The sequence below is a fragment of the Nicrophorus vespilloides genome, unplaced genomic scaffold (assembly GCF_001412225.1).
Source record: "Nicrophorus vespilloides isolate i.1.1-1 unplaced genomic scaffold, Nicve_v1.0, whole genome shotgun sequence".
Classification (NCBI taxonomy): domain Eukaryota; kingdom Metazoa; phylum Arthropoda; class Insecta; order Coleoptera; family Silphidae; genus Nicrophorus; species Nicrophorus vespilloides.
This window is the reverse complement of record NW_017096215.1, coordinates 99,333-113,387: the sequence shown is the minus strand read 5'-3', so window position 1 is coordinate 113,387 and position 14,055 is coordinate 99,333. Positions and strand designations below refer to the sequence as shown.

At 31.8% G+C, this 14,055-nt stretch overlaps 4 non-coding genes across 4 annotated transcripts; all 4 read right to left on the bottom strand.

Annotated features, from left to right (window-relative positions):
- Positions 1–10,045: 10,045 nt before the first annotated feature.
- Positions 10,046–10,116, bottom strand: Trnag-gcc. Its single transcript has one exon. It is a non-coding gene; the product is annotated as a tRNA-Gly (tRNA).
- Positions 10,117–10,193: 77 nt separating this feature from the next.
- Trnag-gcc lies at positions 10,194–10,264 on the bottom strand. The gene has a single exon. It is a non-coding gene; the product is annotated as a tRNA-Gly (tRNA).
- Positions 10,265–10,341: 77 nt separating this feature from the next.
- On the bottom strand, positions 10,342–10,412 carry Trnag-gcc. Its single transcript has one exon. It is a non-coding gene; the product is annotated as a tRNA-Gly (tRNA).
- Positions 10,413–10,490: 78 nt separating this feature from the next.
- Positions 10,491–10,561, bottom strand: Trnag-gcc. Its single transcript has one exon. It is a non-coding gene; the product is annotated as a tRNA-Gly (tRNA).
- Between the last annotated feature and the right edge of the window lie 3,494 nt (positions 10,562–14,055).

Below are 14,055 nucleotides of genomic sequence, written 5' to 3'. Positions count from 1 at the left end.
AATTTTTGAAACATAGTTGCAACGTGGAGCGCACTTGCAGCGTTGTCGATTTTACCACGTTACAATATCATAAATATATCAAATTACGATAGTAAATCAACTCTTCTATAGTATGTATGCTATGTTATTAATAAAAATAAAAGTTTTAATAAAAAAAATCAATTGTGAATAAAAGTACAAATTGAATAAATAAAACTGAAACAATTCGTATAAATGTACTCCAGCAAAACATTTGTACGTGTATATTATTTACATTTGCTGTAATTGAAAATATTGCACGGATTTTCAAATTGGCAAAGCTCGTATAACATGGACGTAATGAAAATCCGCTTTTAAATTAATACCTGCCGTGCCTGTTTGTATTTACCTTTTTATTGTGCAATATTCATATCGAAAACTGCACTTGGTTTGAATCCGATTCACGTGTTATGATTTTTTTTATTTATCACCAGTTTGTTTTTATGTGTGAATACACTTGACTGGATGGCTTTATCCGAAAATCTCCTCCATGATGTAATGTGAGGCCCGAAGCGAAGGTCAAATTGCGGGTCAAATTGTGGGTCGATTATCTCGGCCGCTAATGCGGGTTATATGGAGTTATTTGCCGGGACGTTAGGCTTACCCCCACATATTGTGATCCATTAAAGCCGCCTAGATCGGAATCTCGAAGGAGATTCGACCCCCTTGACCGCACATACAAATTGCATTATCACGGTTAAATGCAGGAGTCCCTTCTAAGAAGATCCCTCCTATATATTAACACCTACTTTAAGTGATTGAAGAAAAACTCGACGAAACGACTTTGTTCGGAAATGTAAAACTTGTAAAACAGAGAGAGAGGGTGTAAAAGATAATGGTATGGTGCATTGCAAATTGAACATCGGGAACAAATTTTAGCATAAAATGTAAATTGCTGTAGTTAACGCATTGCATTTGTCCGCAATGCGGAGGTTAACTGATCTCTGTAAAATAAAGATAACTGAAATAAATTATCCGACAGTTATAAAACTACTGATAACATTTTATTGTTGCGGCGAGTGCACACTATATTCAAGTATAATAACTAGAGTGTACCAAATGATTTAACCAATTATTATTATGGTGCATGTACACTACACACAAGATGTTTTGTGTTTGGAAACATTAAGCATATAAGAATCGTTGTGGTTATAAGTTTTAATTATTCTTGACTATTCAAAATTGGACGAAGTGATAAAGTTTTAATTTTTGGACAAATTATTTGAAAGTTACTAATTTTAAGTTATTTTGATGTAAATAATATTGAAAAATGAAAATAATTTGCATCTAGATCAAATACATATTGTGAATTTTGACTACGTATATAATATTGTTTTAATTAATATGCTAGACCAGTGATTCCCAAAGATAGACCACTTTGGTCCCCCAGGGGTCTATGACAACCTGCAAGGAGTCTACGTCAGCGAAAAAAGAAATGTCATGAAATGAAAATGGGGGTCCACAATGGGGGACAATCAAAATCCCGACAATCAAAATCCCGACGTTCGAAATTCCGACTGTATCGAAATCCCGACTGTATCGAAACACCGACATTCGAAATCCCGACTATATCAAAATCCCGACAACCATAATCCGGACTGTATCGAAATCCCGACAGTGTCTTTTATTATAAATGATCGTGTTTCATTAAAATTATTTTATTCATTTATATATTATAATAAAGATAATTTTAAAAATTCATCGCTTTCATCGAGTTTTTTATTTCTAGAATATAACGGGGGGAGTTGAGATTATTAATTGTTGTTATTTACTGTATTTGATTTCATTGAATTATTCATAATAATTTATTGTTATTAATATTAAATAATAGTTAAATAATAATAGATGGTGACTACGTTTCGGAATAATTTAAAAATGTTATTGACTACATTATAAGAATAAAAGACTGTCGGGATTTCGATACAGTCGGGATTATGGTTGTCGTGAATTTGATATAGTCGGAATTATGGTAGTCGGGATTTTGATATAGTCGGGATTTCGACCAGATCTCAACATACACTGTACTTGTAAAAACTTGCACATAATGATATACCAGTATCATCTTGTTACAGGCATATGCACAGAGTAAAGATCTTAATAATTATAAAGATCTAGGGGGTCTAATTAAAACCGAAAAACATGGAAAGGGGTCTACGATACAAAAAAGTTTGAGAACCTCTGTGTTAGACTCTAGTACATAAAGACAAAGAAATCGGCAAACCGCGGCTCTTGGTAGGAAACTTGTGACTCTCAGTTCTCACAGCGATGGTTTCTTTGGCACTCCAGTCAACTTTTTCGATCTGTAGGCTCAAATGAGACTATTCTCACAGTCAACTGTTCAAAAGATCAAGTTCTCCAAAACCGAAGTTAAAAATACGTCAGCAGAAACCCAAAGAGACCAAGCCTCTAGTATTCGCTCATCAATCATAGGAGGAATTGATGGACAAGTAATTTGTACTTTCATCAACCTGCTGATGTCCTTTATAAGAAACGCTTTCAAATTAAAAATTCAAGATTAGCTCCTACTATCAAGATGTTAACAACCTAAAAGATAGCCAGAATAGTAGTGACACCTTGGACTCATACGATTAAGAATCTCATGAGTTAGAATGTTTAACCATTCCTAGCTTAAATATTCACTTAGATTGCTTTATAATTCCGATATTTAACTTTTACCTTCACAGGCTAATTGAAGAGTGTGGATGATAAAAAGAATATGCCTATGGTGTGTCTATGTTGACAAATCTTAAAAATGGCTTTGATCCAAAAAAGTTGTCGACCCTTTAGTAAACACTTTTGTTCAATTGATGATTTATAATTTAAAGATTTCGCGTAATTTATTTTAGTTAAGCTTTGTTAAATATTTGTTTATAAGTTTTCTGATTTTATAATATTTTGTTGTAAAATTTTAGAAGGTTCGAAAATTGAAAATATTTTAAATTTAGTTCATAGATATTTTGGATTTAGACTTGTAAATAACAAATGTTTTAATGAAGAGGCTTGGATATTGATGACAGAAACTCATCCGTTCAGTTCTCCTTTAGCATGAATAGATTCGTTGCGCTGATGAAAACCTTGGGTTGGTTAAATATTAAATGCTTTTCTTTTTTCTTTATCTCTCTCACCATCTTTCTGCGCGAATCGAATGCAGTTGCGGAATAACGAATTGCAAAATAAATCTTTTAGGCGGAATGAGTACGAGGAATCTCCGTTCTTCTTCCTCTTTGTGGTGGCAGCAGTGATATTTTATTAAAAAGTAGATGGCTGTAAGCGTTATTGCGTCGTACCCATGGAATTTATTTAGAGAAATTACACATTCCCTCATGGGAATATTTAGAGTATAACTCATATGCAGATCCACGTTTTGTCCTCGACGCAATGCACTCATTTATATTTATGTTTACCTCCCGTTTCGACGCGTTGATTTCCTTAAAACGCGTGGGGATGTTGGGTCATTTGTGTATGGATGCACGATGGGGGGGCGTCGAAAATACTGACGACTCGTCGTTTCCTTTCACACATCCGAAAGGATTCCGTGTTTTTTTTCCCACCCCCTTCCTTTATCTTCGTCGCTCCCTGTTTTATTTTTTTTTGCTTCTTTCGCTACTTCTTATTCTCCTTTTCGCAAACTCCTCACTTCAGTATGTATATGTGTGAGTTTTGCAACCCTTTCAATGTAAACACAAGGACGACTCCGTGGGTCGATATCTAGCGGATGCTTCCTTATCCTTTCGCGTTTCAGCACACACGCAACGTACAAAAAAATATATACAACAAACATAACTACGACAGCCTACATGAAGTGAACATGAGCATGTTTTTTTTTTCCTCGATCCGAAATTGCGTTGGCAATTTAAATGGTGAAAGGAATGAGTATGAGAGAGATAGAGAGAGGCGAATATAAAGAAGACAACAAGCTATTTTTAAAGGACGTGCTTTGTTAGGGTGCCTTGGGGATCTTGTTATCCTGCGGTTCGACGACATCTGCGACCGAATACTAAGAGGATTCATCCCCCCAAAACCGGGGGATGATTTATGTCTCGATTATCATCGTTTTCGGTCGGGCCGCAATTGATTATAAACCATTAATTACGGCCCAAAGGGCTCCGCACCAGAACCGACCCTGAAAATAAGGGAAACTGGAGCATATGCACGGTGCAGTATTGAGATGGACGGAAATTAAAATTGTAGCATGCCCGAAAGGGGGTTATATAAATAGCAATTAGAATGGTTTGCAAATTATGATCAATACAATCCGAACTGCGCTAAGGATAATCAGATTTGGTTCATCAACGTTTCTGTTTGCACATTTTTCTCTCTACATCTCGTTTGGCGGAGATTGATTTTTTTCCTAGCTCGTTTCTGACATCTGTCAGATTAGAGATTGGAAAACCAACGCAATCATTATTTTTTTTGTCAACTGCACTTGAGATCTCACATGTTCTATTTTACATTTAGATTAAACAAACTTTATTGCTTTAACTTATTTCAAACTATACAACTGTAGGCAAATTCCGTATGCGGAAGAGTTCTTTCAGTCAAGTGTGGCTCCCATTAGAATTATATCATATTGAAAGTAACAACAAAGATATATTTGAATATTAAACAAATAATATTAAATAATTTTGGAAATTATTAATCATTTTTGTTTTAATGAAAATAACAGAACAGTGAAGAGAATGAGGATAAGGACAAAAGGAGGTGCGAATCTGTGTCTCCTTATGTTTGTGCATCCCTCCTAACTTGTGCTTTTATATAGTAATTCAAGTTTATGAATGGAATTATAGTAACTAATCACAGTTTCGGGACTTGTACGAGCCGGGAACTTTAATGCGCTGCACGAAACTATCCTCTAGAAACGATGGCGACGATTCCCCAAACTACATACCCGAATTAAAACTTCGTTTCTACCCTCTTCAACTCCATCACACGAAATGCAGGCACATTTTAATTGAATTACCAATGTTTAATTATGACCATGGATACTGCCGGGATTGCTTCAATAAACTAAAGAGAAGGATGTGTTCACGTGAATAACGGATTTAAATTGTCGCAAATATAAATTTGTCTATAAACTAAATAAATTTTAGAGTGAAACAGATTTAACTTTATAGAATATTGGTATAATACAGGAGTCGGCAATTAATGAATCCGTTGCTAGATGCGGCCATTTTAATGATAAATTGCGGCTCCAAGATCTCACACTGCGTAAGCCAACCAAGCCAAATGTGGCTCCCTAGACAGCATAATTCTTAAAAATGGCTCTTTAGTTCAAAAAAAAAATCCAATTTCTGGTATAGTATAAAATTGGTTATTAATTAATGAATGTCTATTAGAAAGTCTAATCATTGTAAATTACCGTTGAATGATTGGACTTTGTATTTTACATTACGAAACATCAACTTTTGCACTGCAAATATGCCAATTAAAGCAATGAAATTACAAGTTATTATAGGTTAAGCGTGATGTATTTTGACTAATTAGTGGAAGTGTCAGAAATTTATTGAAATCGACCACACTTAGTGGATATCCAGTTAGAGTTTGAGTTTTGAGGAGGTCACGGACGTTACATCAGAACATGCACTAACATATACCCAACACGAAGTTTACTGTGTCACAATTTACTCTATTGGAACTGTGAATATTGGATTTGCTTTAACGCAAATTGCAAGAACATACACGTTACACTGTAATTGCATTTCTGTTTATATATTGTATTTACACCAAGATTCTGCTGCACCCGTATAACTTAAATTTAAATTATATTCAACAATTATATACAAAATCCATTTATAACAGATACAAATACATTTGCAAATTATACTAAATATTGAGTTGAGTTGAAATTCCGTACTCATTTCATAAACGCTATTAATATTCAAACCTAGTTGATAATAATTCTATAGTAAACATATAATATTGATACTATATGTTCATTAAACAAAATTAATTATACTACAAATATTAAATAATTGTGGAGTTTAATACTACAATAATTAATAAAAAAAAATATAATCAATCAATTAATTACAATATGTTTTATAAGTAAAATCAATAATTATCTTAAATTATTGTAGTTCATGTAAAAATTGGGAAAATTTTATAAAAATTACAATATAAAATCTAAAACTATATAATTTGCCACAAATTTACAGCTGAAATTAGTAGCTTTTAATATTTACGAAGTTTCTTTGTTTTACTTAAAACACAAGTAGATCTCTTTCTTTGAGTGTTTTGAAAATCATTAAAATTATTGTAGTTCAAGTTTTTTTTTTTAATAATAGTTAAAAGTTTATGAAAATAATGTATAAGACTACATTGAATATCTGGAACTATGTAATTTACTTTTAATATTTAAAATAAATCCTTACTTTAGTTATGGTTTAGAAGATTATTATTGTTGTTTATGTTTTTTGATATAATTGTAATAAAATTTAAAAGGTCATGACATTTTTGAAGAAATACAAGACTAACTTTTTGAGTATTAGTAAACGATTCAGATACAAGCAATTGATTATTAATTAATTAGTTCCATTATTTATTTTCTCATTAGATTAAATTAAAGTTGACGTATTATCTCGGCTTTAGAATTAATGAAGGAAAAAGCTCTTGCATATTTCGTAAAATAACATTTTCACTTGTCATTTAGAAGTAGCCGCACGGCGGAGTTAAACCGTATTTACATAATGCGAAAGGAAACCCCTCGGACTCGCTGTAGTGGGAAAATTTAAATTGCGCAACGGCCGCGAAATAAATTTCAGAAATTTGAGGTATTACGAAATGCATAATTTAATTGGATTCGGTCCGTCCTCATCTCTCCAGCTATAAGCGCGTCGTGTGTAGAAATATTTGCAGTTAAAATTAGCATGAATTGCGAGAAAAGACGGTGGAAAAGAGACGAGGGAGGGATTAGAGGTAAATCCGGTGCGAAAAGTAATGTCCTCATTAATATGAAAGCAAGCATTTAATCCTGTTAAATAATGCATTAAATTTACTTTAAAATCATGGAAGAAGAAGGAAGGTGTTTTAACGTTGGCTGTTCGAATTGTCGTTAATCAAGGGAATGAAGGAAGGAATATACTCGTATGTTTGTTTTATTTTTGGTTTGCGAAAAAAATAGTGTTCAAATTAATGATTTGCTCTAATTAAGGAGACGTTCGGGGTTAGAGAGGGATGTGGAAAGTGTTGATTTTATTGGAAATTCCGTCGATACGCAAATCCCCTTTGATCGGAAGTCTTGTTTGTTGGCAATTTGAATGGGAGGATTTGGATTAAGCCGCCGCGGCTGGATAATATATTGACAATGGGTTTGAGTTTTGTTTCCAATTTTAGCACAGACCGGAACCGGAATTAATTAAACCGGAACCGCGAAACGTTAGCGCTAATCATCCTAAAACCAATGAACCATTTAGTGTCTCTTTAGATGTTCTGATCCTTGTGTATAGTTTACAAATAGCATAAACCCAAAAAGATCAAACGACTACAAAATTATATTTGAAAATATTAATCGTTTTATCTTAACGTTAGGTAAAGATAATTATAAGTTTTACAAAGAAATGATAGTAAACGGCAAAAACGTATTTTTCATGTGTGTTGAAATCCGTTAAGAAGTTGGGATTTTTTTCAGAAGCACCTCAACCTCGACCTTATTAAGATAAAATTGTTCTTTATTTAATATATTGTATGGATTATTGTGAATAAAAAAACTAGCATAAGATTGCATAATTACATGTAAAAGTCACAATTATCTGTTTCAAATCTATTATAATACTTGATGAGACTTTTGATCAAGAAAATTCCTTACTTTATAAAGAAATTAAAACTTTTAGCAATTGAAATATAATTATTTAAAATTTAAAAGAAAATCCAAATTTCCAAACTGAACTTACTACATCCGAAAACGATAATCATTTGTCTTTATAAGGGTTCAATGGTTTTATTAGCTAATATGATTACCGAAATTAAATGTATGTTATTAACTTTAAATTGTAAGTACGTCTGATTGTATATTATTTAATGACAAATTATCGGGGGAAAATACTACTCTAAGAAGTGAATTAAAATCAGAATTTTACGTATTCAAGAACGAAGCACAAATTGGTAGAATTTTTGTACAATCTTCTTGTGAATTTTGGAAAGAGAGAATGTTTATAATGTATTTATTAAAAATTTACCGGTAATTTACTAGTTAACTGGTTTTTACTTAACATATTTACTAATGTCTCCATGTTATAACCATATATTTTGCAAATTATAAAACATTTCAAATTATAATCATTATTCCAAAACCAATTTCAATACATTTAAAATCCATCCATTCAATGATTATCACCTTAAAACAATTCTTTCATATATATTTCAAACAAAGTATGGATATTAATCAATTGAAAATTATCATTTCCAAATTATTGACGATTTTTATATAAACTTAGATCTAAATAATTGCTATTTTACAAATAATTTCAGATTATAGTAATTCAAAAATATAACTAACAATATGTACACCTAATTGAAAAAAAATAGAATGATTCATTGTGAACCATAAATCAAGTCATTATAGTATTTTAACAATAAGTTATACTATTTAGAGGATATACTAGATATAAAACCTCCTTTCAGCCATCTATAGCAGTGATTTGCAAAGAGGACGCTACCTCCCCATGGTGGACGCTGCATGGGGGCGGTGATGCATTTGCATTTAATACATATATTTTTCTGTTTAATTGCTATTAAAATAAAAAAAAATGATTTTCAGGGGGCGCTGAGTAATATTTTTTCTGGAAAGGGGGTGATAGAACAAATAAGTTTGGGAACCACTGCTCTATAGCCTTATTTTTGTTTGTCTATACAAATTATGTAAGACAACGATTTCCTAACTTGTATGCGCGTAAAAGTGCAAAAGAGGCGAAAAGTCTAGTAACGTATTTTTTTTATGACAGAGAAGATTACGTAGTAACATACTATATCAGGGGGTCGGCAACCTGCGGCTCATTTAATGACAAATTGCGGCTCTTAGCTCTTGTAATGATGACTATGGCTATGTTGAAAAATTCAATTCACTAGTAAAAATAGCTATAATATTTCGATTCCCTAGACTTTTTATTTATAAGTTCTTCGATCATATATGACATACATGAACTATAATAAATGGCTTTTTGTTCCCAAATGGTTGCTGACATCTGGTATAATATTCATATTTATAAATGTCTCGTAATTTTTATGAATATTAGATTACATTAAGATATTGTAGAAGAGATTATTTATTTAATCTGCGAATAAAGTTTTCTTTGATAAAAAATCCTTTAAATGATTTAATGAATTTTTTTATTATATTTTATGAATAAAAATAAACTCTCATGTATATTGAATTGTAAAATTGCATATATAAATATATTGCATTTCGTTTTGAATATTTCATAATCCATTGGCATCCAATAAAACTGTTTACACGGTTTCAAACGTATTTGCACGAGAGTATGTTTAGTGTTTGCTCTCTTTTTTTCGTTAAATCCATTCCCCTTTTATTTTTTATTCATCTCCCTTTCTATTGTACATTATTTCTGTTCACGTCGACTCTCGTTTTTTTTTCTGCAGCTCTTGAATACATAACATGGTGGGTAAATAAATATTTTGCGATCGTGGTGAAATTATAATGCTCTTGAATACGTGAGGGTTGGATTTTCATATTGGATTTGGTTAAAATATTTGCATTTGCAGAAATACGCTATGAAAATGTTGTTGTGTTGCATTTTTATAATTGAATTATTTTATCGTTCAGTTCAGTAATTTTAATATTTTTTCAAGTTAATATTTCGTTTCATAAATATATACAAAATTCAATTTATAAATGAAATTCAATTATGTGTGTTCACAAGTTTATTATATAAATTATTTAAAATTAAATAATTTTGTTAAAGAATTTGCATTTTAATTAAAAAATGCATGTAGAAAATAATATCGAGCAAACAGATTTTCATTAATTCAGTATTATTAACAATAATTTAAGGGTAATTAATGGCAAAATAATTGCATCGGCCGGGAATCGAACCCGGGCCGCCCGCGTGGCAGGCGAGCATTCTACCACTGAACCACCGATGCTTATAAAAAATAAAATTTAATAATTTCCGGTTTTCCGGGTATTGTTAACAATAAATTAAGAGTAATGGCAAAACAATTGCATCGGCCGGGAATCGAACCCGGGCCGCCCGCGTGGCAGGCGAGCATTCTACCACTGAACCACCGATGCTTATAAAAACCCAAACATATTAATTTCCGGTTATCCGGGTATTATTAACAATAATTTTAGGGTAATGGCAAAACAATTGCATCGGCCGGGAATCGAACCCGGGCCGCCCGCGTGGCAGGCGAGCATTCTACCACTGAACCACCGATGCTTATAAAAAAGCGAAATCTATTAATTTCCGGTTTTCCAGGTATTATTAACAATAATTTAAGTTTAATAGCAAAACAATTGCATCGGCCGGGAATCGAACCCGGGCCGCCCGCGTGGCAGGCGAGCATTCTACCACTGAACCACCGATGCTTATATAAATTTATTTGATTATATAATTACGTATCCCAATTAAGTGTAAACCGGTTATTTTATCTAATACTTTCTAAATAAATTGAATAAGAATTTGAGAATCAAGATGTAGTAGTTATTATAGTTACGCTAATGTATAATAATTACTCAATACTAAATATTGAAAGTATTTTGGTAATACTTGAATTTTCAAAATAAGGAGAAGATTTATTTATCAAAAAATATATACTAGACAAGTTATTTGTGCAGCTTAATTTAAATTTAATAATTTTAACAAAACAATATTTAAATAATTGGTATCTGTTTTTCCTTTTATATAGTGAAGTGTAATTTTGTACAGTTTATTTTTTGTACGTATTTATAACCTCGATTAGTCCGTTTTCAAACAATCCGTATTTTTGGCCGATCTTCTTGTACTTTCTTTGATATACTGTCGTGTCCCAGGGATGGATTTCTGGATATAGTAGAATATTGTCTGGTGTTGTCGTTGTGGAATCTCAGTTGTAGAAATTAAATAATTCAATTGGTTTTAAACAAGTTTATTACAATGATTGGTACTCTTGGGATTCTATCCAACACAATGTATATACTTTAACAGGTTGACTAAGACTAATTCTAAATACTTATTCTACTTACAAAGTTAATTCTTGTTAATACAGGGTGGGAGTTGTGATCGGGAGTAGGGTTTGTTTATATTGATGATTAAGCGTTCCCACGGAAATCGGCTTTGGTGGTTTTGTTTATTATAATACTAAATCCTATGCATTTGTTTATATGAAAAAGATGATCGATTACGATTGTACATGTAACGATCATTATGTGTTTATAATAAGGACTTGAATTTGGAGTAAAGGTATAGGAGTATCGATGGGAATGTTTACGCTTGGTCCACTTTGTTTTTCTTAAAGTGTATCGAACTGGGATCACGGCTGATGTATATGTTTATATAATAAGGTGATTAAGAGACGTCGTGTATGTCTCTAGTTTGTTAATACACTATATTAACAATAATAATTGTAATAATAACGGTTGGACACAACAATATAATGTGTGCTTTTTATAAACTATAAAATATAAACTTTTAGAAATCTCGTAAACGTTCTAAAATAGCAATTCGACGTTGATCCAATAAAATTCCAATTAGATAGTTGTGGAAATAGCCTGAAACACCTGAAACTATCTGCTCAAATAAATTATTCGTCTGTAAATTCGTGATCGATTCACGCCGAGCGTGCGAATTGCAGCTCTTCGTTTTTCTTTTTCATTCGCACCCAATATGTTATTTTTCCCTTGCGACGAGCGAATTGCAATCGCGATTTATTTTTCTATCGTTCGTTTCCCGGTTTACAAGTTGCAATTAAACACACACACACATATATACACGCAAATCCCATTCGGTGGATGTAATTAAATCGATTTCGCAGCTTGTGTTTCGCAACGACAAATACGGAAATGGCGACAACCGAAAGTTAAAAAAAATGTATATGATGAAGTTAAAACCCGAGTTTGCATTGTGTATGTGTATGAGAGAGAGAGAGAGGAAAAAATAAATAATGGACGCAATAAACGGTCGTACGTGGATTCACAAACAACGGCCTATTATTATTGTTATTATTATTGGGAATGTCAAATCGTCGGGTTTTAATCATTAATGGAAGCAATTAAATCCGTCGAAAAGTTTACTTTGCCTCTGGGAACGTTCAATTCGGATTTAATTTTAATCGGGTTTCCGCACCGGAACAGTGCACCATCCAGTTTAATAAACTTAAATCAGGATCGAGGATTATTAGTTCCTCTCCGATATGCCCATAAATTACAGTTTTTCTTTTAAATTTTAGCGAAATTAAAAAGTGTATGTGTTTTGCACAGATATTGAGTATTTCAACTTTATATGTAACTTATATATAAACTTTATATATAAACTTTCCAAGCACTCTTAAATCTTTGTATATTCTTTGGAATGTAAAACAAATTAAAAACTAGAAGAAATATACAAAATTTTCTTTTATAAAAAATATTGACAAAGTTTGGCGCCCTTCATTGTCTTATTGGTTAATTCATGAATGAGTATGTATACATTAACTGATAATTATTTAAAATTTAAAAATTATCAAGTATTTCGAGTTTTCATTCAGATTAGTGGAGACAAGATTAGATCAAACATGAAACTGATTAAATAATTTGACAAAATTGGAATAAAAAAAAATTGATTATCAACTTATTTTATCTGTAAGTAAATATTTGTTTGTTTTTAATTAATTATACAAAATATAAAATAAAGTTAATGTTGTATAATTTTCTAACATCCCTTCGTTGACTTTTTGAGTAACAAAACAAAGTTAGTTGGAATATTTTCCAGGATCGTTATAGGACGAGAGGAGCTTGAGGATGTAAGGGTGGTTAGACTATATTAATTAGCGATTTGGTTTACTTCGGGCGCAAAGTTGTACTAAGCACCGAGCATTAAATTACCGACGTCGGACAGACGGAACTAGCATCAAACAACACTTTCAGTTTTCGAACTCTCTCGAAACATTACGCAACGCCGCTATCATAATTACGTAACTGGCGCTCAATAAACCGATTTTAACTTGAGAACCTGAAGGTGCGCTTGCATTTTATTATTTAGACTTTTCAAGTAAAGAATTTCGCGTTTTTTTAAATGCGATGCGAGCATACCCGGACAATGCGAAGTCTGGGATGAAAAAGGTTTGTGTAGAACCGCCACACACAGAGGAGACGTCTCCATGGAAATTTCATAACTCTAATTGCAATTACAGTGCTTGAACTCACTCACGTCGTTGGGTCTGGTCGCATCGTTCTATAGAAAATGTGTTCTTAAATGAAAATACCTAACCCAAATATAAATGAAATATATAATGAAACGTACAAAGAATAATTTTAAGAATTTAACATTCGAAGAAATGTAATTACATGCTTGAATACAAAATATTTACTAATGAATGTAACGAGTAGATGTACGAGTAACTTGTCAAAGTACTTGTATTTATACAAGTAATACGTTTATTCTATATGTTAATACAGAAGAATATTTTGTTACTTTTAGTAATTTAGTAATATATTTCTGAAAAAATACTTATAAGTTATGTAAGATTTATATTTGATTGATATATATATCAATTACCAAATTAATTAAGTGATAAATACGACAGTCAAACCTCGGTTAACGATACCTCTGTTAAGGAAGCTTCGTAATAGATTTCGAACATGCTGAAGATTATGGTTTTTCAGTGGATGATTTAGAAATGTTTGTTAACAATTAAGTCAATGAAAATTAAGATGAAATTAAAGAAGTTAAAAATGTTAACAAACAAAGATTAAAAAGGTGCTTAAATTACATTGCAAACCTTTTATTTTTTAGTGAAAACTATCATGAATTAAGAAGATTTGTTATGTTAAGCAATCAATGTTAAATGTATTAAATCTGAATAGTTAATGGACGTATCTCTTTTCTTTTGTCTCTGAAAACAAGG